Raw genomic sequence first — 24,802 nt, forward strand, 5'->3', positions numbered from 1 at the left:
AGTAAGCACACACACACACACACACACACACACACTTCCCATCTGACTCAGACCTTCTCTTCACTTAACACTAGACATCGTACACTATGTAACCCTGTTCTACTGGAAACCACCCGACTTGTGCAACAACCTTGATAAATAAGGTGTCAGAGTTTCCATTCTTCCCATAGCCCTCGAGCCTTTGAGCTCCAATCTAACTCTCATCACCTGAAATCGGGGCCAAACCCCATGATTATGGACCTGTGTTTACCACACAGGGTAAGACCTGACCACACATGGAAGAGATCCCTAAGGTCTACAAATTGCTCTGTCCCCTCTACCCTACTAATTTTAGTCCTGACTGACACTTCCAAGCTTAAGGCATAAATCACATGACCTGTAAAAGTAATTGTGTACCTAGATTCCTTTCAGGTCTAGAAATCTGACTCTATTAATTCCATTCAACAAACATTTAAAACACTCTCTATTGTATCTGTAGTTTTGTGTTATGAGTTAGAGAGAACACAAAGTAATGATGAGTCTATTAAGGAGAATGATACAAATAGGGAAAACTACAAGGCTGTTTTAACCCCTGATATTGTACATAAAGGAGGTCTTAAACTTTTTTGTATCATGGAACTCTTTGGCAGGCTGATGAAGCCTATTAACCCCTTTTCAGAATAATGACCTGAAATATATAAAATTAAATATACATAGGATTACCAAAGAAACCAATTATAGTGAAATGTTGCTATAATTTTTTTTTAAGTTTACAGATCCCAAGTTAAGAACCTCAAGCTAAATGAAAGTCAAGTAAGAAAAAAGTCATTATTTACTAATTTTGTCAATGGAATGGGTATTAAAGAAAAGGTTTCTTAGAAAAGATGACTTTTGGGGCAACTAGGTGGTGCAGTGAGTAGAGCACCGGCCCTGGAATCAGGAGGACCTGAGTTCAAATCCGGTCTCAGACACTTGACACACTTACTAGCTGTGTGACCTTGGGCAAGCCACTTAACCCCAATTGCCGTTGCTCCCCCCCTCAAAAAAAGAAAAGAAGAGATGACTTTTGAGTTAGGCTTTAAAAGTCCAGGTCTTCATCACCTCTGGCCAGGGCTAATGCAATATTCTCCTAATCGATACCCTTGCCTCAAATCTTTCCTCCATTTCAATCCATCCTTCACACAACCACCAAAAGGACTTTCCTAAAGAGTAGCTCTGATCATGTCACACCTCCCTCCCACTCAATAAACTCCATCAGCTCTCTAAGACCTGTAGGGTTAAATAGAAACGCCTCTATTTGACATTTAAAGCTTTTTTACAACCTGGCCCTATCCTCTCTCTCTAGACTTCTTATATATTGCTCCCCTCTATGCATCCTATGATGCAGCCTCAGTGACCTTCTTGCTGCTTCTCACAAAGGACTCTCCATTTCCCACCTCCCTGCGTTTGCACTGGCTATCATCCATCTCCATGCCTGGAATGCTGTTCCTGCTCACCTTCACCTCTTGGAGTCCACTTTCCTTGAAGACTCAACTGAAGTATTTTGTGGTCCCCTTAGCTGCTAGCATTTTTTTCCCCTAACATTACCTGGTATGAGATGCACACACACATACAACATATACATATTTATATACACATACACATATATCCATGCATATATGCACACATAAGTATGTACATATTTGTATGTACATATATATATATATATATACTGATGTAACAGGAGTGGGTAATCAAGGAAGCCCCTCTATTTAATGGACTAGGCATACCCATTAGACCTGAACATGCCACCTGCCCCTTCTGGTGGTCAGACTCCTTGCTAAAGGAAATACAAAACCAGAGGCTTTTAATTGTTTTCCATGTATATCCCTCTCCAAAAGGGCGGGGGTGGGAAGGTAGGGAGGATGGGGGGGGGGGGGGTGACAGTATCAAAGAAGATTGACCACTGAACAGCAAGACCTGCTCACTCGGTAGACTTTTAAAACAGTCAATTTATACTCCAGATCTCTTATTCTCCTCTTCTGAGTTTGTGGCCTAGGACTCTGACTGCTCTCCCTTTGACTTCTTATGGGGATGGGAAGAGAGGATTTCTTCTCCCTATGTCTTACCCCTAGCTATGGAATTTCTTCATACGTGATAGTGAATGTGTGTGCTTGTCTAGGTGAGCCCAAGACTTGACCTCAAGTCTCTATCTGCCTCTTCTGTTTTATGTTTCTTTCCTTGAGCACAGGTGACTGAATAGCAATCCTGAAATTGTCTGGTGGCTACCTTGAGGGGTCAGGAGTTTCTGGACCCAGGTGCTGTTTGCCTAGCAGGAGGTGACATCTTAAACAGCTCAGAGAAGATGAGCCGTACAAGGAGGATGAGCCCAAGCTATGCCCTGGCTTGCCAAAATGTATGTACCCTTAAGATATCAAGATAATATCTTGCCAAAATGTATGCTCAGATAGTGTAGATTTGAGATGAAACACTACAAAGTGTTTCATGTTTCTATGTTTTATGTATCAACCTCCCAGAAAAAATATATAATAGGAATTATCATATTAAATATTTTTCAATGCATACTTACGAGTCTTTTGTGTTTTAATCTTTTTGTTGTTTGGTGGTGGTGGAGGTGTTATAAAGGAAATAAATAGCCATTTTATACCCAATGTACTTTGTACATTGAGTACCTTTCTAGGAGAGACCCTGTTAATATTTTTCTGGGGAGGCCTAAGATACAAACCAAACCTGAGCTTTAAGAGACTTTCCCCTCAGCTCCAGGGCAGGGGTATAATGAGCCAAACGTTAAGTGGGGGGAAATAGGCTGACCCTGTTCTTTAGACACCTGGCTCCCCAGGCCTGATTCTAGTCTGCATGAGCCCAGAGCTGGGGCTGCTTAGTGGGATACGGATCCGCAGGTTCCCTAAGCCCAGTGTATGTCTGCCTTCAGCACGCAAACACCCTGAGGGCAGGGACTGTTTTGTTTCGTCTTTGTATTTTCATCACCTCATAGAGTGTCTGGCATAAAGCAGGGGCTTAATAAATGCTTCTTGATTGATTGATTGAATTCAATAGGCTGGCTGGAAGGAAAAGGATGCCAATTCCCTGTCATAGGGAATGGTGTAAGTAAGGAGAGGTGAGAAATCATGAAGAACAGGAACAATCTCTAGTATAGACTCTATACCATCTGCAAGAAGGAATCAGAAGCAATACCTATGATAGAAAACCTAACAGTGAAAGAGATCTAAGAGACCATCTAGTCCAACCTCCTCACTTTGCAGTCCCTTGAAATTTCAAATTAGGTTAAATGACTTACGCAAGGTCACACAGATAGTTAGTGTCAGATGTGGGATTTGAACCCATGACCTCTGATTCTTAAGCCAGGGCTCTTCATTTGTATGATTCTGTGGTTCTTGCACCCCCTAAATCTTTACATCTGCTTGTAAGCCAAATGAATCTCCTTTCCCATTCACTTCCTCACAGGGTACTCAGCGAAGAGGAGCATGGGTGGACAAAAAGTTAATAATGATAGCAGAAGAACATCAAATGGATGGCAACTGTGACTGGCAAAAGACCAAGAGCTACCTTGAGCTACAATGGTGGCATGTTCTCAGCGGCTGATCCTAAAGGGAGCCTGGACCTCTACAGATGTAGTTACCATCCATGCCAGCCAACAAAGCCCAGAAACCACCTTAACCAGCAAACACTTGATCTTCCTGCCAAGCAGAGATGGGACAGCCAAGGACAACACCAGTTTAGAACATAAACTCTTTTGCAAAAAGAAAGAGAATGGGAGAGATTAGAAACAAAATATTCCCACAAAACAGGAATGAGCCCTGGACAGAAAATGAGTTTGCAAAAAAAGTTGGCCTAAGACCTGATGAAGCCGTATCATTCCAAGAGCTTTTAGAGATGAAACCACAAAGGAGACAACAAATGGACCCCCACCCCAAATGGTGCGGAGTGGTCAATGTGTCTACAGTAATCTCTTTTCATTATCAATGACGGTAGAACGGTAGAACGACCGCCCTTGGACTCATCAATCCTTAATGGGATATTGCAAGAAGTGTACTTGACAAAGCTAGATGACAGAACAGGGAAGAGTAGATAGAACACAGCAAGTACACACAGAAGAGTCCGTCCCAGAGGCAATACAATTTTAAAACACTGAGGAATTGATTTTCAAGATATCTGAAAGAGGAAAAGATATCAAACAATTAGGAAAAAAACACTGACAGTATTATTAACCAAAAAAAAAGGTAGTTGAGAGGATATCAATAACTCCTAATACAAATACGTACCTTCTCATTTCTACAAAGGCAGTTAGATGGATAGAGTGCTGCTGGGCCCCGAGTCAGGAAGTCCCGAGTTCAAGTCTAACCTCAGACACTTACTACCTATGTGACCTTGGGCAAGTCACTTAACCTTTGTTTTCCACAGTTTCCTCAACTGCAAAATGAGAAGAATGATAGCACCTACCTCTCCCGGGGTTGTTGTGAGAGTCATATGAGATAATATTTATAAATAATCACTTAGCACAATGCCTGATACACAGTAGGTGCTTATTAAATGCTTTTCGCCCCTTTTTCCTTCTTCCTGGGTCTAGTTTCCTCATCCGTAAAGTAATCCTACCGGGATGATCTTGATGCTGCCTTCCAGTTCCAGAGCCTATGTGACAGCCATAACTTGGGTGGGGTGATTAGGGTTTTGTCCCAACTCACAACACCTAAAGAGGATCGAAAATATTTGTGGTAGTCCTATAGTAGATGGAAACAGCCAGACTTGGGATACTTCATTCCCAGCACCATAGCCATACCTCAGCCCAGGTCAATTCTTCTCAGTTTGATGTCGCCTTCTTCCCTTGAACATATTGCTCTCTGGATCTGAGGGGGAGGGAGAAAAAGGAGGGAGAAAGGGAGAGACAGAGACAGAGAAACAGAGTGACAGAGAGAGGGGGAGGAAATGAGGGAGGGAGGGGGAGAGAGACAGACAGTGAAAGAGAGAGGGAGAGGGGAGAGAAACAGAGAGAGAGAAAAACAGAGAGAGAGGGAGAAGAAAGAAAGAGTGAAGAAGGGAAAGATGGGGGAGGGAGAGGAATGGAGGGAGAGAAGACAAGAAACTACCACTTATGTGTGTAGTGTCAACTTGGCAATGTTCAAGGGTTGGCAAGGCTATGGGGTCTTAGGACACAGAGGCGGAAATTCTGCCCGCTCCTTGGTATCTGAACGCATCCTGCCTCAGACAAACTGAGGCCTGGGAAAGAACTTGATTTAGAAAGTCCAAGGCCATCTACGGCATCCTGGGCCATCTTGACTTTTGTCCTGCCACTGGACTTTGATGACTCAGGAGGAGGGAGCACACAGCCTTGCCACACTTAAATCTGATTCACAAGCAAGTAAAGACATCACCCTCATGATATCAACGGTCTTCTTCGAGAACAAAGGATGAACAACAGCGGCAGCATGTGAATGGCCCTGATACCTGTCTCTCTATCTTTTGGCTGATTCTGGAGAAGACCCTGTCCAAATTAAGGGCAACAAAGGGCCAGAACATTCTGATGAAGCAGGGAGTATTAGAAGTAGATGGCCAACAGGACCCCCTCGTCCCCAGCAACCTCCATGATCCAGACTACTCCCTATCTGAAGAAGAGAAAAGGAACTACCATACTCCAGGGTCATCTCATCCTGTGTGGGTGGAGTGTGTGTGTGTGTGTGTGTGTGTGTAGGGGGAAGTGGTGGTGTGGGGTGGGGGATGTGTGTGTGTGTGTGTGTGTATGTAGGGGGGAGGTGGTGTGGGGAGGGGGATGTGTGTGTATGTGTGTATGTGTGTGTGTATGTAGGGGGGAGGTGGTGTGGGGAGGGGGATGTGTGTGTATGTGTGTGTGTGTGTGTGTGTGTGTGTGTGTGTGTGTGTGTTAGGGCAGCATCCACTTGGCCCTGACGCTGCCATAAACATCGTCCTGCCTCTCATTATTTGTATTGTCTTGGGAGTCAGTATTACCAGTTACAGCTCTGCCTATGAGCCACACTGGGAAGACCAAATGGATGAGATGACTCTGGATGGAGAGCCCACTGAGTCATTCGACACCTGTCTTGGACAGGTATCAAAGATGGCCAATGAGCCGGGCCCAGGACTGAATAATAAACAACACTTCAGCTGGATTGCATTTGGGAAATCATGCAACACTTTCACAGATCCTAAGCTGCTCTATGACACATTGACCCATCTCATTAATTAACATCAATATTCTACCAGAGATGCTGTGTGGCTATGAATCATGGAATTCCACAATCTCAGCAGAATGGAAATCTCAGGTGAGCCAGAGGCCAGTGGAAAGATGCATGGCAGGCATAAATAGACAGTAACATACTATAATGATTTGTGTTCTAAGAAGTAGCATGGGAAATTAAGATTATAAAAGAAGATGGGCCGGTCACGTAGCAAGAATGAAGGGCAGGGAAAGGAAGGGGATAGGTATTTATATAGTGCCTACTGTGTGTCAGGTACTTGGTTCTAAGTGTTTTACAAATATCTCATTTGGCCCTCACAACAATCCTGGGAAGTAGGTGTTATTATCCTCACTTTACAGTTGAGAAACTGAGGCCAACAGAAGTTGAGTGACTTGCCCAGGATCATAAGGCTAGTAAGTGTCTCAGGTAGGATTCGAATTTAGGTCTTCTTAACTCCAGGACCAGGGCTCCATCCATTGCACCACCTAACTGCCTTATGGGCAATAAATGGAATGCTGCATGGCTATCCATGGAATGTTAAAAAGTCCCAGATGGGATCTTCCATCACGTTTGCTAGATGATTTATGGAGGGTTTGTGAAATTACATAAACAAGAATCATACACCATGGGGAGAGGATGGATGGCAATCTTGGCCCCTGGAAGGAGACCTACATCAGTGAGATCCCAGCTTAATCAATGCCTCTAGCGTTGTCCATCTTGCCCTAGCTATGTCTATGTCAAGACATGCCAGTTGATACCACTCTGATAGTCTTCTTCTGGTTTGAGTCTCTTCCTGTCTCAAAACAGATGCTTCCAATTGAATCCACTACTGTCCTGGAATTTCTCGGAGCCTAAAGACACAGCAGAAGGGAAGGATCCCTCAGCACCCTTCACCACGCTTGGGGTTAACAGCCTGCGTCATCCTTGGGGCCCCTCCTTATCCTGTCTGCCCAGTCCCCTAGACTGACACATGGTGGCTTCCCACTCATCTCCTGGATGTCATCCATCCTTGTCCCAGAGTTGTTGGGGTTTAACGCCTTTACCACCAAGGGCAGGAAGAAAGGAGCCTGTCAGCAAGATCCATACCCCACCAGCTCAGTCTGACACACATTGGGCTGGTGGGGAGAAAGAAAGAGGGGAAGAAGCTAACCACTGACACTCAGAGGGAATCTTGAAACCTGAGACCAGCATCCATGGGGATCCCGCCTCTGGTGAACTCTAGAAGAAATTGGAGGGATGGATAGGAAGAGGAGAGAGAGGGTAAAGTGGAACATTCAACCAGCCCTTCCTTCCTGGTTGGGCCCCCATCCTGCTCCCCAGCCCTCATCCTTAGGCCTAGTTGGTGGCAGAGATTAGGGATAATCCCCCCTCTGCCACAACTTCCCTGGGTGACTTCTGTTCTGATGCAAGGGTGTAGAGGCAGAAGTCTATTTCTGTGAAATCATCCTTTCTTATCCAAATGGATATTGTTCAAGCCCATAACCCCTGCCCTGCGTGTGCATCAGCTCCAGGCACAGTCCCCTCGTCCCAAAGAAACACCAGCCCCTCCCACTTGGCTCCCCAACACATCTGCCAGTTGAAAACAGACTCTGAGTCCTCAAGCCGCAGAATTCCATGAAAGCTCAGAAAAAGGTCCTGAGGGAGTTCAGAAATAAAAGATAATTAAGCAGAAGGGAGGAGAGCAGAGGAAGAAGGGAGGGAGAGCTAGAGAGACGTTTACAGACAGATGATTTCAAATGCCTTCCTGCCTGCCTGCCCACTGCCTGAGTTCTTTGAGGCCTCAAACTAGCTCTGGCCAGCCCAGGGCCTCCATTAACAGCCTGGAACATTCGAGACCTGAGGCTGGGGGGCCCAGTAGTAGCTTAAACAAAGGTTCTTATCATGGAGTCTATGAGTTTCTTTTAAAAAATATTTTGATAACGGTATTTAAGTACAATAATTTCCTTTGTAATTCTATGTATTTTGTTTTATGCAATTAATGTTATTCCCAGAAGAGGGCCATAGGCTTCACCAGAATGCCAAAGGGGTCCATGACAATAAAAGATTAATAAGCCCAGGCAAAATGCCTAAATCGGTTCTTGGGTATTCCTTCCCTCTGCCCACCCTTAGCACCATTAAAGCAGCCCCATCCCCTCCCTTCTAGTGGGCCTAGATTGTAGTAAAGTCTAGCTTTTGGCAGAGAAATGATGAAGCACCAGCCATGGGGGTAGGAGAATTGGTGGGGGAGCAGGGTAGTGAGAACAAGACAGGCTTAGAGGACAGAGGGGTAAACAGAAAACACAAGCTGGTTCCAGGCCAGGATGCCAGAGCCCCAAAGACTCCTCTCCAGAGCTCAAACTGTCCTGACCTGGCCTCACAGGATATCTCCTAGAGGGCTCAGCAGCCACTGACCTTGGAAGACCTTTTCACATCCCTGACCCATTTCTTCATCTTTCAGATGGTTTGCCTGAAGCACGCTCACTAGACGGCTGGGGAAGTTGATTCTTCATTCTAGGTGAAACCCAGCCCCTTCTCTTTTGGTCTGGGCTTCTTAATCTTTTTTGTAACAGAGACCTTCTTTTGGCAAATCTCACGAAGTCTATGACCCTTCTTAGAATAACAGTTTATTGCCTATATTCTTAATGGAAGAAAATGCCAAATCTTAATTAGAGGTTAGTGAAAACAATAATGTAATTTTTTTCCCATCCAAGTTCATGGACTTCCTGAAGCCTAGGGGGTCTGCGGACCTCAGGTTAAAGACCTTGTTCTTGGTAAAGCCCAGACTTTTTTTTCCTTTTGTTCTAGATGGGAGCTAGTTCAAATTTCCATTCATAGCCAAAGGTGACTACAGTCTAAATATTCCAATCCTACACAATGAACATCTATTAAGCACCTACTATGTGCCAAGCACTATGCCAAGTGCTGGGGATACAATAAGAAGAAGAAAGACAGTCCTTGCCCTCACCTCTTTCTACATGACTGTCCAGTGGAGGTACTTGGATTAATACCCATTATGCCCATCTGACCCTCTGTGGCCTAGGCCATCCATCCTATGTATTGAGCATTTCAGCCAGAGTCAGACAACCTCTGCTGAATGGGATGGAAAGTGGCCAGGATGCCAACCCCCTAGGCAAAGATCCTAGAAGGGTGGAATTTGGGGAACAGAGCTTTCACATAGAGTTGTCATAAAATCTTGTAATTTAGTGGGCAGGACAGTACAATGGAAAGAGCATCGGGTTTGGATGAAGAGGGCCTGGGTTCAAATCTAGACTTTTAAACTTCACAGTTTTATCATCTGTCTGTAAATCTAAGGGATTATGCTACTAGACGATCTCAAAGGTCTAGAGTTTGTAGACTGTTTTCTTCTGCTTTTTGAAAATTGAAAATCTGCCTTTCTGCAATTTCATGGTAGCTTTCCTGCCTTCCACAATCATTCAAATATCAACAATCACATCTGCCAGTTCTTCTAGGACCCAAGGACTTCGCATGAGACTTGAATTCATCAAGGGTGACTAAGGACTCTTTTCTAATCTCCTTATCTTTTTGTGCTGTCCTTATCGCCACCTCTAGCAAAGGTCTTATTCCTTCTTTAATCCTCTCTTTTCTCCCAATATGGTTTTTAAACTAACTTTCTTGCTATCTGCTTTTCACACTGGCCTCTGGTGATTCTGAGCATTAGCACTCCTGAAAGTTCTACTCTTTAACTTGGCCTTCCTTCCATTTTCTTCATGCTTCTTTTTATAATCCAAGATGGGTGGAGAGTTTCCTTGTGTATTCATGCCATCCTCTACTAACCAATACAATTTTCCTTCCTCAATGGAATTACTTCTTCTTGTATTTTCAGAATTCATTCTTGAGCATTTCCCATCTTTACTGAGCTGGCTTCCCCTAGAGCATGTTAGTGGATGGGTTCCCATCTCTCTTTCTTCTGAACTTGTTAAAATCTAATTTTCCAAAATCTGTGGTTGGCCCTAGGCAATTTCAGTTTCCCACTTAAAGTAAGCAATAAGATATAGTGCCCTGACACCTTTTTTCACTAGGTGAGAACATGTTTCAATAAATTAATTGAAGACTTTAGACTAAGTGTGAAAAGTCTTTGAAAGCCATTGGATGAACTGGAGTAATGTTGCACAGAAAGTGTGTTTGGATTGGCTAAGGAAACCTGGTCATTCCCTGTAGGTCATCAATAAATATTACTGAATCTGTTCTGGACCCAAGGGATTGAGCAAGTGAGAAGCCAGGAAAGAATAGTTCTGGCCAAGTCCTTGAGAAGGAATCCTTTGGGAGGAGGAGGCTAGCACCTCAGATGCGGCCTCCTAAAACCATTGAGTAGAAGAGGAAGCTGTGAGCTTTCAAGGGTCTGAAGGTTTGGGGACTTCTCATTGGTATCTTAGCATTGTCCCCAGGTCAGCTCCCACCAATTGCTGTGTCTGCATCAGGAGCCAGAATAGATTGAACGGGATAAGGAAAAGGAGATTCAAAGTTCTACAAGGAGCCTAAAACAAAAGCTAGAACATTCCTAGGGGGAATTTCATGAGTACTCTGCAAAAGGAAGGAAAAGATTTCCAGCAGCTCTGAGCCATGAGCTAATTTGCCACATCTGTTCTTTTAAGGCCCCAGAACTGTGTACTGGCTGAAAAGTGCATTGTAGACTTTTAGGGGCTGTGTTATAGCATTTGTGAAGCTCTAAAAAACACTCATTTCTGAAGGCTAATTGTCAGGCTGGCTAATTGGTATTGACCTACAATCATGGTGGGAAGCACATTGGTGCTTGTGAACAATAGCATTAGAAAGACAACCCCCTGACCCCTCAGGACCCCAACCCCTATAGCTATGAGGGGACATAGTAGCTAGCTACCTTTGCCAGTTCAGGTAGGGGATGGGAAACCAAGTCCAAACCATGAGCTATAAATGTTGGACTACGTCCAGATCACCTTTCCTTTTTGTTTTTTGTTTTTAAGTCACAACCTCTAGGACGGAACAGTAACTTCCCAACAGGGTTCCCATTGTTTCCAGCCCAGCAACCAGGACCCCTTTGGTGAGAATTAAATTATTATTAGTGAGGATAAAATTCCGAAGAGATTTCCCCTTTTTATTCTTCCACATTATGAAGGATGAAAGCATCACTAAAGCCAGTTAAGAAGTTATTATTTGCTCTGTTTTTGGCTGAGAGAGAGCTCCCATAGGGAGACGGATAATTGAGGTCCCCCATTACTTAGTATATTATGTCTTTTCTAGGCTTGTGATCTGTTTCCCAAACTCATCTACAGGGAAAGTCTTAGTGCGGTTTTAAGCTCAATAAGATTAGGGTTAGGGCTAGGTTTCTGTCCAGGTGTTTTCTTGTTGTTGTTGGTCCTTCTTTCTCAAAGAAGACCAATGACATCACTAGGGTGATGTCTTGACTTGATCATGAACTGGATTTAAGTGAGGCAGGGATGTGCAAAGTTGCCAGCCTCACTATCTCCTCCAGAGTCATTGAAATCCAATGGCAAGACATAAGTCAAGGCAACTGGTACACTCCAATGACAAAAAATCCCTTTTGTTTCTCCCTCCACAGACTTTCACCCAAGTGCTCTCCATCACACTTTCTCCCTCTGGTTCCTGGATTTTCTCACACGAACATACCTTCCTAATATAAAATGCTAAAATCACCACCACCACCCTTTAAAAAAACTATGCTATTGCTTTCAAATAAACTGTTCCCATGAAGAGCCATGGTCAGTCCAGGAATAGGTTTCATCCCACTGAGTCTCAGAGATATCTCCTTTTATAGGCACCTCCAGTCTCTCTTATTTGTTGTCCAATCTTTGGCCATTTGTATATAGAAAGATGAGACCCTGGGTTTTACTGGTGTCTCATTTCTTGAATTTTGTCTCCTATGAACTTCTGGTTGCCTTAACTGCTATCATTCTCCCTTCTTTGTTGCTGTTGTCTGTGATCTAACTTGGGGATTATATGTTGATATTCGCAATCTCTCCCTGTCCCTTTTTAGTTTAAAGCCACTTTGATTAGATTTGCAAGATATTCAGAAAATACCTTCTTACCAGGCATTGTTAGGTGTTAGAGTATTGCCTATAGGCAGCTAAGTGGCACAGTGGATAGCTGTGTGATCCTGGGTAAGTCACTTCACTTCAGTCTGACTCAGTTTCCTCAACTGTAAAATAGAGATAATAGCACCCACCTCCCAGAGCTGCTGTGAAGATCAAATGAGATCATATTTGTAAAGACCTTAGTTAGCACCATGCCTGATTTACTGTTGTTCAGTCTTGTCTGACTCTGTGACCCCATAGGCAATATCATGCTAATATTGTCCGTAGGATTTTCTTGGCAAAGATACTGGAGTCATTTGCCGTTTCCTTCTCCAGCTCATTTTAAGGAAACTGAGGCAAACAGGATTAAGTGACTTGTTCAGGGTCACAGAACTAGCTAGTGAGTGTCTGAGGCTAGATTTGAACTCAGGTCTCTCTGACTCCAGGCAGTGCTCCATCCACTGAACCACCTAGTTATCTCCATGTGGTGTGTAGTATAGTAGTTACTTAATAAATGCTTATTTCCTTCCTTCTTTCCTGCGATCCAGGAATCCAAAGCTCATTCTCAGAAAACATCTTCTACCCAGCTGTTCACTTCCTCTATTAATTTTTCTCTTCTTTGTCCATTGCTTTTAATGGGACAAATGAAGAAAACAACTTGTATCTCTGTGGTTTTTGATATCTTGCCCAAGACTTCATAATCATTGCAATATTTCATAGATTCCTTCTCACAGTGACATTTGTATACATGCAAAGCACTAAAAATGAGCAGTTGTCATTCATTTTGATAAATTTCTTGAGAAGTTTTGTTAGGTCTTGGATACCTGGCTCTAGAAAACAAAACTCCTTTCTCTCATTATCAGCTAGACAAATAGCTGCCTCAGCATCCATAAACTGGGCATCGCCAACTCCTCCTCTTCTGTTATTCCTCTGACCCTCACTGGATAATTGCTCTCTTGATAGCTTCTATATCTCTACTATATCATTCTTTGGAGGACAGAAGCTTCTTCCTCCTCAGGGAATCCAGCTCTCTCCTCTTTGGGAAGAGCCTTACATATATTTTTAAGCTCTAATTTAAGCAGACCTTTTCCTTCCCTCCCTTCTCTTTATTTTCCTACTCCCTTCTCTTTAACTCTCCATCAAGGATCAGGTTTCCCCTCCTCTACCTCAAAACCCATTTTTCCCATTGTAGACTCACTTCTCTTCCCTCTAGAAATGTATTATTTTCCCTAACAACTTACATTATGGAAAAAACATTCCTCAAGCTCCAGGAGGGAGCTCAGCCTACACTGGCAACATAGATGTCAGTCACTCAGCTGTGGTATAAATACACACACTGCACATTTGATGCAAACGCAATTTGCCCTACTCTCTATAATGTCTAATATTTTCAGTCTTTTTTTTAACTACTTATGGGTGTTTACGCCTTATGCCCCAAGCAACTAGTTTTTATGGCCATTTATTTCATCTTAATAACCTGACAACCCTACTCCATTTCCTCTCCTTAACCTCAACAACTCCACAGCCACCCCCACCTCCCCTTCTGCCTTGCCCACCTCCTAACTGTTTCACCAGGTTGACCAATGACCAATGACAATGGACCAATACATTCCATCAATCTGCTTTCCCTCCTAATTGCTCTAGTTGCCTTTTCTTACCTACATTGCCTAGCCTCGTACCTTCTACTTCAGCCAACATTTTTAGATTCTGCCCCTTAATCTTCCTCAATCTTCCTTAAATCCTTCTATATCTTCCTTAATTGTCTTTGATCCTGAACTCAGAAGCAGAGTCTGGACCAGTATCTAGTCCCGAAGATTGTTCTCCTTCCGATTTTTATCGATTCCTCCCAAATTTCAAAAAATTATTTTTATTTTGTTAAACATTTCCAAGAAGATTGGGAAAACATTTAAGTCATTTTTTTTTAAATTTGAGTTCCAAATTCTTTTCCTTCTTCCCACCCCACCCTTGAGAAAACAATTTGATTTCGATTATACATGTGAAGTCACGCCAAACTTATTTCCATATTAGCCATGTTGCAAAAGAAAACACAAACAAAATAAAACAATAAAAATAGTTTTTAAAATCTGCACTAGGAGTTCATCAGTTTGCTGTCTCTGGAGGTGGATAGCATTCTCCGTCATGGCTCCTCTGGAATTGTCTTGGATCATTGCCTTGATCAGAGTAGCTAAGTCTTTCACAGTTGATTACCCTTACAATATTGCTGTTAACTGTGTACAAGGCTCTCCTGGTTCTGCTCACTTCACTTTGCATCAGTTCACATAAATCTTCCCAGGTTTTTCTGAAGTTATCCCCTCCATCTTTTCTTATAGCACAATAGCCTTCCATCACAATCATATACCACAGCTTGTTCAGCCATTCCCCAGTGGATGGGGATCCCCTTGATTTCCAATTCTTTGCCACCACAGAAAGCTATTATAAATATTTTTGTATATATAGGTCCTTTTTCCTTTTTAAAAATATCTCTTTGGGATAAAGACCTAGTAGTAGTATTGCCACAACCTTCTTCCCTAGAAGCTGGAAGTAGGAATCTTCATTTTACAGGCAAGAAAATTGAGATTAAGTCACAGCTCAGAAGTTGTGCAGCCCAACGGCAACAGCCCTGGTTCTGGAGTCAGAGGGCTTGGGTACAAATTCCCTGGAGAATTTTCTCATTATCTGGAGTTAAAGCAGATCAGTCCAAATTATACTTCTTTTTTTTTAATTTTTTTCTTCAAAATCTCCTGATCTTTACTAGCACTGTGACTTTAGGCACATTTCCTAATCTCCCTGAGTCTCAGTTTCCACAATTATAAAATGAGAGTATTGGACTAAATGTCTTCTGAGGTACCTTCCAGATCTCCATGTCATAGGCAAGCTTTGAGCCTAGGTTCCACCTGCCTCTAAGTTTGGGATTCATTCTTCCTTCCTTCCTTCCTTCCTTCCTTCCTTTCTTTTTCTTTCTCCCTTCCTTTCTCCCTTCCCTTCTCTCTCTTTCCCTCCCTTTCTCCTTGTTTGCCTCCTTCTCTCCCTCCCTCCCTTCTTCCCTTCCTTTGTTCCTTCCTTCTTCTCTCTTCTTCCTTTTTTCTTCTTTCCTCTCTTCCTCCCTTCCATCTTCCCTCTTTCCCTCCATTCTCCCTTCCCTTTCTCTCTCTCTCTCTTTCTCTCTCTTTCTTTCTTTCTTTCTTTCTTTCTTTCTTTCTTTCTTTCTTTCTTTTTTTCTCTCTCTCTCTTTCTCTCTCTCTTTCTTTCTTTCTTTCTTTCTTTCTTTCTTTCTTTCTTCCTCTCTCTCTTTCTTCCTTTCTTTCCTTCTTTTTCTCTTTTATGGTATAAGATAACCTTCATCAGTCTTTCCAAAAGCCACCAGATAATCGACCTCAGAATCATCAAATGGATGGCAGTGGTGATAAGAACTTCTGTGAAGAGATCAAAAACTATACCACAATTTTTTGGGCCACCTATGTAGTTCCAGCTGTCACAAGATAATGCCCATAATACACATTGCATTGAACTCAAGAGAAGAAAAAGAGAGAGAAAAAAAGTACAGATGGAAGGAGGTTTGTTTTTGTTTTGTTTCTTTTTTTTTTTAAATAGAAAATGACAGAGGTAGGAGATGCCTAGAAGGAAGAAATAGGGTAATTTCCCCCAAAGGGAGGCAATAAAAGCAAACATAAGAGTAGAATACAAGAAGGTATGTATACATGTGAAATGACTTCTCCAGGGTCACACAGCTAATAAACCTAGGCTCAAAGCTTGCCTGTGACGTGGAGATCTGGAAGGCACCTCAGAAGACATTTAGTCCAACACTCATTTTATAATTGTGGAAACTGAGACTCAGGGAGATTAGGCAATGTGCCTCAAGTCACAGTGCTAGTAAAGATCAGAAGGAGAGTTTGAAGAAAAAAATAAAAAAAAATTTAAAAAAAGAATAAACCTAACCAAGGTCCATGAACCTACTTTTTTTAAAACTTCAATAACTTTATTTCAATGAAGTTAGTTTCCTTTGTAATCCTATGTATTTTATTTTATGCACTTAAAAGCAATACTCTGTGGAGTCCGTGGGCTTCCCCAGACTACTGAAGGAGTCCATGACACATAAAGGGTTAAGAACTCCTGATTTAAATAGAAGAATGAAGAGAATGCCAATAAAGAATCTTGTAAATAGCCAGTGGCCCTCAGGACCAGGACTAAGGAGTTAATAGAGCTTCTTCCCTACAGCACAGGGACCACAAGAATGCATTTTGCTCAGACCTCTTTCCACTTACCCTCCTCCCTCCCACAGGGGCCTGCTCTGGGGTAACTGTTCATCATGGTTCAGTGGAAATAGCCCTGGATTTGGAGTTCAAAGGACCTGGGTTCAAATCCTAGCTTTGTCTTACACATGTGACCTTGACCATGTTCCTCAATTGTAAAATGAGAGAAAAGTCCCTTACAGTTACAAATTTTATGATTTATCTGTGCAGCGTGACCTGGAGGAAGCCTGGTTCTCCTATTTCTCTTTGTCCACCCTGGGAGGTTGAAGGATAAATTGGGTTGTGTATCTAGCACACCTCAACCATTGTCCCCTTTCTCCTGGGACCCCGAGAGGTCTGAGGCCTCAGTCAGAGGAGCTTATGTCCCACAGAGGACAGAGAGGAGGGTAGGCTGTGGAGACAGGGGCTCTGGCCAGTCCAGGGACCTCAGGAGGGCCCCCAGACAGAAGAGCTCAGACCAGGAAACTGTGAGCAATGCAGCAGACCACAGGACTCTCGGGGCTTCCTGCCAGCTCTGCACACTACCCTCCCTACGTCAAATGGTTTGTGAAACATAGACAAGGAGGCGGGAGTGAGGACCAGGCAGGCAGCGGGAACAAGGGGCCCCCAGAAGTCACCAGCTCTAGACACCGCTATTTTCCTAGGGCCATGAGAAGGTGGGTTTTTTTTGAGACTGTTGTCCACAGTCAAAATGAGAACCAGCTGCCAGAGACAGACACCTGATGCTCAGAGGCTTCAACCAAGGAGAACAGTCCCTAACCCACAGGCACAGGGTACCCTGACCTGGATACAACTCTGTCCAAAGGGAGGCAAGGGGATTCTCAGTGAATCTTAGGGGTTTTGCAGAGATGAGCAAACGTACACTGCCAAGAGAACAGATTTCCCTCTTCTGGGTAGAGAAATACGGGGGACCACAGATATGTAATGTGGTATGCACTGTCAAATGGTGTTAACTGGACAGGAAGTTTTGCTTAATGAGCCCTCTCTTGCAATAAAAACAAAACCAAGCAAAGCCTTCAGACAAAACGAACCATTTCACACGACAGTCCGAAAAACAGAAAGAATCAGTAAAAACATTTTTAAAGGACATCTCTCTAAAGTGTTTATTATGTTTGTTTGTTTGGCTTTGGTTTTGATCAGAGCAGTCATTATGGGGAGCTCCTGGTGAAGAGATTCCTCTATCAATGTAGAGGGCCACCTTCTCAACAACTCATGGAGATGCCTGGACTATTAAAAGGTTAAGTGACTTGTCTAGGGTCACACAGCCAGTATATATAAAAGACAAGACTTGAACCCAGGTCTTTCAGACTCTGCAGCCACTTTTCTATCTATTATGCTTCTGTTTCGGCAGCTCAGTGGACAGAGATCTCGGCCTGGAATCAGGAAAACCTGAGTTCAAATGCAGGCTCTAGGCACTTACTAGCTGTGAGACCCTGGGCAAGTCACTTAACCTCTATTTGCCTTTAATCCACTAGAGAAGGAAATGGCAAAACACTCCAATATCTTTGCCAAGAAAATCCCATGGACAGTCTGTCCACAGGGTCACAAAAGAGTCAGACGTGACTGAAAATAACATGCTTCTTTTTAATCACATAGTTATATCACATATTAATTTGTATTATAGTTATTTGTGCATATTCTCTTACCAGACTGTAAGTGACATGAGGACCGAGACTGCTGAATCTAAACCATATCTTCCCCAATGCCAAGCACAGTGCTCTGCAGTAGGTGTATCCTGGTAGAATCTGATTGGGAATAGAGTCAACCCTGCACAATGTTGCTCTCCTCAGAGTAGGAAGGGACCTCAGAGTTCATCTAATCTTATTACTTGTAGAGGAATCCTTTCTATATCTCTAAGGGATTACTCAGCCTCTGCTTAAAGACCTGCAGTGATGGGAATCTCACTACCTTCTAAGGCCACCGATCCACTATCAGATAATAGTAACAAGGAAAATCCCGGCCCAGGAATTACTATTCACCACATGAACAAGTCTTCATTAAGTGTTTACTCTGATCTCTTTCAGAACATACACTCTCTGTGGTGGCCTGGCTCTTCTGTAGGGAGGACCTCACAATTTTATATTTGCTTTTTTTTTCCTTCTAGTTATATGTCCCCTGAATAGGCAGTATATCCAGCTAGATTACAGATTACTTCAGAGCAGGAATCAAGCCTCCTGCATCTGCTCCCTCCACTCTCCCCCAGCCCCCTCATAGCCAATCCCCTCTCCCCTTTGCTCCCTGTCTCTCCCCAGCACACTGCTGACCACAATGAATACTCGTTTACTGAGTGCTGGAGAAGGTCTCCAAGGAACCAGGGGTCAGACGAGGGATTGGTTGGGTATACAAAGGGAGAGGACAGGCTGAAGAAACTGGACCAGGGCCTCCACCATGACAGCCAGATGGGTCTGCTGCAAAAGGGAGCCGGGAGGAAGGCTGAAGATCTGAGACAGAGGGGAGGAGCTAGGAAGCGGAGATAGATAAAAGGGGAAAGGAGAGAGACCAGGCCCCCCCATTTTTTCAGATGCCACTGTCATATGGAAACCTGTATCCTCTTCTCTGGACTAAGGTTATTGCTTCCTAAGTGTTTCAAGTATCTCTCCCTCTCCAATCTATTCTTCACAATTCTACTGCCCAAAGTACTTTTCTTTTCCTTCGTGTTTTATTAATACTCTTAAAAAAAAGACTCTCAGTCTTCCAAATGATTCCCCAGGGACTACAATTAAAACTCTTCCTTATAACAAACGATGAGTAGTAAGGAAAACAAACTAATACACTGGCCACGACTGACAATCGATTTGATCAGAACAACATATTTCTCACATGGCTAGAAGCATACATGTAGAGCTAGAAGGCATCTTAGTCAGAGGCCACCAAGACCAATCTCTTTATTTTACAGAAGAGGAGGCTGAGGCATAGAGAGCTTCCCACAGTTACTAAATATCTGAGGCCAGTCTGATACCCTTATCCACTACACAAAGGATCTTCATTATACACCTAAGGTCCAGAGACTCGCTGCTGAGAGGTGGGAGGGATGTATCACCATCTGAGGCCCAAGGAGTTGGGAAATAGCTTGCCCAAGGTCTCATGGGTAATGAGCTTCAGAGGTAGGATTTGAACCAAGGACCCCTGACTCCAGAGCCAATGCTCTTTCCACTGGGCCACACTGCCTCCATCGTTTTCTGGAACTATACTGATCAGAGCTTTGAAGTCCAAGCCATTTTGCTAATACATAGTTTTGATCAGGTCCTTTCCCTGCTTGAAAGTTCTCAGTAGCTCCTCACTGACTACCAAAAAAGTACAGACTCATTAACATAGCATTCGAGGCTCTCCGCAGTCTGGCTCCAACCTCCCTTTCCAGCTTATTCCATACTATTCCCCTTTGGGCATTCAATGTTCTAGATCCCTTGGGATTTGTTCTGTGAAGTTTGGATTCAGTCAAAGGGCTGCACTTGAGGACCTAGAGGGCCACATGTGGCCTCGAGGCCACAGATTACTCACCTCTGTTTTAGACAAACTGGTCTGTTTACCATGTCTCAGTTCCCTCCTTCCTGGAATGGATTTTGTTTCTGCCTGGAATGGACTTCCCCTATTTTTGATGACAGGAAGGGGTTCTGTCCCTTCTTACCTTTGTATTCTGGTCATCTAGCCCAGGTGTCAGTGCATCACATCACCACCTGTCTCTAACTTAAAATCTTAGAAAGTGAGATTAAGTCACATAGCTATTCAGGGTCAGAGGTAGAACTGGAACCCAGGCCTTGTGGGCCCCAAGTCCAGTACTCTATCCACTATGTTACACTATGCTCCATTCACTGAAGTGTTTTCCAAATAATAGGCACTTAATTCTTGTTGAATGAATGAATGGATAGATGGACGAATGAATGGACAAACAGGAGGCAGATTGTTTTCTTATAGATAAAGAAGTAATGGGTTTTATCACCGTTCTTGTTTGTTTATTTGTCACAGAGGAAGCTGGGGAGCAGTAGGGAAGTTCAAAAGTGCAAGATCATTTCCAAGGAAAAGCCAAGCATTCCAGATTCAGACCCGCTGACTAACTAGCCATCTGACCTTAATTAAGTCATGTCTCTGGATCGATTTCTTCTATGTTGAATGAAGAAATTGGCCAAGATGATCTTGAAGGTCCCTTACAGTTGTGGTGTCAAACTCAAATAGAAATGGGGGCCACTAGTAGTAAAAATCTATGAAGGCAGCATATTGGTCTAAAAAACCACATATCATTTTGTAAAATATTTCCCAATTATATTTTTAATCTGGTTCTCCAAGGGAGTGTTACCTGTGTTGTCACTGAACATCTCTGCCTTTCAACACAATTCCATGAGCCTTCTTTTGCGCCATCCTGGCAGGAGACAATAAAGTATCCCTCATCTGTCCCCAGAAAGATGTTCCCCACTCCCCAGGCTATGCCAACCAGAGGCATCAGTCAGGGTTGGGTAGCAAATGCTCTACAGTCTGTAGCTTTCTCCAAAGTTCAGCTTAAGTCCCCTGTCTATGAAGCCTTTTCTGATTCCCACCCTCCCACCCCCACCAAATTACCCTATATTGATCTTGTATATATTTATCATAGACTTGTTTGTTTCTTACATCCTTTATTATATATGTAATGGGGGCCTGGCACATATACAGAATGAATGCAGTTTGGCTGTTACAAATTCCTTCCCGTGGAGAAGCTGGATAAGCTGCTTCCAGAAGAGTCACAGTGATGTGTGAGGAAAGGCCCTGGGGAGACTCTGGACTGTGAGCAGCCTGTGTCTGGTGAATTAGCCATGTGGTTAGGAGGACCCTCTTTCATTTGGCTGTTCACCAAGAACAGGTGGGGGGTAGCAATCTTCAGAAAGACCCTGATCAGCTTCAGCCGCTGCCCTTCATCTCCCTGGCTAACCCCTTTGCTTGTAGCACCCAGAAAAACACTATTCTGTGAGCAGAGAAGCCTTGGGGCCTTCTCTGCTCTGAGACTTTGTGGCCCCAAGAAATGGACCTCAGTCCTTAACTTCTACATTTATTCTTTTCTGTTCTAGTTGAAGGAAGCGAGTGGAGCCTCCAACTTCATTAAGTTTCGAAAGATCAAGAGATCAAATCACAAAAAAATCTATGAATGAGAACCCAGGCTCTTTATAGACAGCCTAAGCATCAATGTCCTGAGGAGGAAGGATTGACCTTTGGGGGTGACCTTCTGGACACAGACTGGTGGAGATTGAGATGAGGACTCATCTAGAGTCATGCCACCTCTTGACATGACCTTGATGGGACATATGCTGTATGGGAACTTTCATAAGTCTTCTTTCCCTCAGAGACTGAAGTGATATAGGAGAGAGTATACTGACTGCTCCCCACTTCTCCCCCAGATTTGGCAGGGCTGGGGATTGTTTTTAAGTTTGCTTTTGCTGTATCTTTGAAGTAAATATCCCTTGAGGTTCAATGGTTGTGTTCATGGAAGACCAGCACCCCTGGTATGAGGGCTTGCCAAGGTGTGGGGCCCTCAGAGCTTGGGCAGACATCAGAGATGCCAAGGTCATCCACTACACCCCAGGGCCAACTCCAGTATTCTTGACTTTTGTCTTGACACTGGACTTGGATGACTCTGGAAGAGAGAGTGAGGCTGACGACTTTGTGCAACTCTGCCCCGCTAAATCCAATTCACCCCTGTTGTCACTGGTCCTCTTCAAAAATGAAGGACCACCACCAACAACAGAACTTGGGAGCTAGTTACTAGCTCCTAACGGGGAGAACACAGCCAGTGGGGACTTGAGTCAGGGAAATAGAGAAAACAGACTCTAAGCCTTCAGGGTAGCCTTAAAACACCGAGGAGCAGATTGCAGCCGCCTAACTCCAGGAAAGTTGGCTACAGCCTACAGGCTACCCTTATATATGTCATTTCCCTTAATAGAATGTAAATTGGGGGGGGGCAGGAACCATTTCATTTTCATCTTTTGTCCAGCACAGACACTTCATAAATGCTTATCCACTAACTGATTGGTTAGTTCTCCAGTCTCAGCATACAGAGAACTATAAAAAGCCTCACATAGCCAGGGCTCTTAAATTCAGCAGATAGGGATTAATCTGGAGGAAGGACAAGCTCTCAGAGTTGGAAGCAACTACTAAGGTCATCTAGTCCAACCTGTGCTTAAACAAGAATCCCCCCTACAACCGGAGTCAGTGGTGTTCTAGCCTGTGGTTGAAGGCCTCTGGTAGTATGGATCCCGCTCCCTTCCAAAGCAAGCCATTCCACTTTGGATTGTTGGTAAGCAGCATGGAGTGGGGGAGGGGAGAAGAGGGCAGAAAATCATTGACATCTGTCACATCCATCCCCTTTTCTCTAGTCATCTTGCCAACATCCCTATTTGGGTCTCCCTCCTAACTGGTCTCCCTGCCTCTTTTCTCCCCTCCAATCGATTCTAAACATAGCAGACAAAATAATTTTCTTAAGGCACAAACCTGATAATGTCATTCCTTTGCTAAAAATAACAGGAACAACTTTACATGTCTCTCTATTGTCTCTAAGGCAGACTAAAAACTTCTCTGCCTGGCATTTGACTAGTCTTTATTTCCCAGGACTTCCCTTCATTCAGAAAGTATCCCAGCCCAACCAGACTACTAGCTTCCCCACTTTGCCTCCTTACTGGTTCCACACATATTTGCTCAGACTAAGACCATTCCCTTGCCTGGAAGCCATTCCTGCCTCATCACTCCTTTTCAGAATCTTCTTCCTCCAAGGTACTACTTCAACCACAGAATCTTCCTCATCTTCCCAAGCTGAGACTGAGCTCTCAAATTCACCAGCACTGTGTTGTAGAAATCTCTCCTTTGCCCACTTAGCTCTCTGCCTTGTGTAGCAGTGGCTATCCCTTGGAGCAGCCATAGGGATGGGTCTCCGATCTAGCCCCTTTGGTGGGTCCCTGCAGCCACAACCAGAGGGGCAACAGGTCACTGTCAAACTTGTATTATACTGATCTGTGTACTTGAATCCCACCCATCCCAACTCCAGTAGAATGTAAATTCTTTGAGATGAGGACCATGTCATTTAAAAAAATGTTTATATCCCCGTGTGTGTGTGTGTGTGTGTGTGTGTGTGTGTGTGTGTGTGTGTGTGTTTTGAAGTTAAATAAAAATGTTGAGAGAAACAGCAGACAGAGGAGGGATCAATGAGGCGAAGGCAGACGGAGATCTTCTCTTTCCAATCTCTTCCTTCCCGATCCTCGTTTTTCTCTATCTTTATCCCAGTATCTTCCCAAATCTGCTTCATCCTCAGCCCTGTCCGGTGCCATCTGTGCCTCTCTCCGACCTCCTCTCCCTCCACCTCAGCTTCTCTTACTCCCGCTGGATCCCTGCCCCCTTCCATTTCTGCCCCTCAGCTCTGTTCCCATTGCTCCTAGGAGAGTTCAGGATGGGGGGCGGGGGGCGCGGAGGGACTCCATAGAGATGCCAGCTTGGGGTCTGCTGGAGGTTTCTCACCGTGGTGGTTAAATTGCTGGGTTGGAGGTGAGGGTAGCCACGGTGGCCTCCCCCCACTCTAGGACGGATGCGGCTTTGCTGACAGAGAGTCTGCGGCCCCCAGGACATGCCGGTGGTGAGGGGAGCTGGTTAGTGCCGGTGGGAGCTGGTTCTGTCCTTCCTTACCAAAGTCTGGGCTGTAGTGGCATCTGCTTTCAATCAGCTTCTCCATGGGGAGGGGGAGGCTCAGGGGACTGAGAAAGCAGACCTTCCCCCATGCCCAAGGACCTTAATCGCCCCTCCATCCCTGACAGGGGGACCGAGCATCAGCCCGGAACAAACAACAGAGACAAGGGTCAGAGAGAAAGACAGAACTTGGGCGGGCGAACTATGGAGATGGTGTGGGGGTGGGGAGGAGATGAACAAAAGAGATGAGAGTATATAAAGGGAAAGAAGAGCTGGGCAAGGGGGGTTAGAGGCTGTAATGAATCTCCGCATTTCAAAGTGTCTTAGACTTTGTAAGAACTTTTACTTCGATAATCTCACCTGGTTTTATACTTATAATAACCCTGCGAGACAGGTGGTACAAACACAGGTATACCCATTTTATAGATGACGAAACAGAATCCCTGGTAGGGGGTCATGGCAGAGCAAGAAGTCAGACCCAGATCCCTCTGACTCCAAATCCAGGCTCTTTCTACCACACCCTGCTGCCTAGACCCTAATCGGACTTCAGGGCCAAACCCAGTACCCAGTCTTCCAGTAATCAATCAGTAGGTATCCATTAAGAAAGGAACTACCATATGCCGTTGGGAGTTAGAGACACAAAGACGAAAAAGAGTCCCTACCTTCAAAGAGCTTGTATTCTATTGGGGGGAGGCAACATGTACATTAAGAATATGCTAAA

This window comes from Trichosurus vulpecula, chromosome 7 (assembly GCF_011100635.1).
Source record: "Trichosurus vulpecula isolate mTriVul1 chromosome 7, mTriVul1.pri, whole genome shotgun sequence".
Classification (NCBI taxonomy): Eukaryota; Metazoa; Chordata; class Mammalia; order Diprotodontia; family Phalangeridae; genus Trichosurus; species Trichosurus vulpecula.